Source organism: Acyrthosiphon pisum, chromosome A1, assembly GCF_005508785.2.
Source record: "Acyrthosiphon pisum isolate AL4f chromosome A1, pea_aphid_22Mar2018_4r6ur, whole genome shotgun sequence".
Lineage (NCBI taxonomy): Eukaryota > Metazoa > Arthropoda > Insecta > Hemiptera > Aphididae > Acyrthosiphon > Acyrthosiphon pisum.
Window position 1 is genome coordinate 159,966,575 of NC_042494.1, and position 641 is coordinate 159,967,215.

Here is a 641-nt window from a genome sequence, read left to right on the forward strand (position 1 = left end):
TCCTTAGGTAGGTAACAATAACAAGAAAGTTTGTTAATGTTACAAATGGTTCAACAATAATTAATAAGGTATCAGTGTATGACTTGTAATTTTAACAAAAATTTAATTAATCCTACCTATGAGTTTACTAGATTCTACCTATAGTATTATCTCAGGCAGGTAATAATAACAAGCAAGTTAGTTAATGTTACATATGGTTCAATAATTATTAATAAGGTATGAATGGTCATATTAACAACAATTTCATTAATCCTACCTATAAGTTGGCTAGAATAAACTAATAGGGATAATAGTTGTTTTAACAAAAATAAATTTGTGTCATCAATAAATAGTTTGTAGAACGTATGTTAACAAAGTGCTTGTTGGTTTAATCTAACTTATTTTAAATTTTACCTAGATATTTCTCTGGGTGAACTCTTGTTTATCTGAAGTCCTAAGTATATTATGATATACTAGCTGACCCCGTGCACTTCGTTGCTCGTTAAATGTACCAACTCTATATGACCCAAACTTTGTTCAATTTGTTATTAAATATTTGGTGGATGGCGTTCAAAACGTATCTTAACTTTTTCGTTGCCCGGAGTAAAAATTCTGATTCGCAGCAGTATATTATCAGGTACCTAGGCAATCTACTTGCGGTT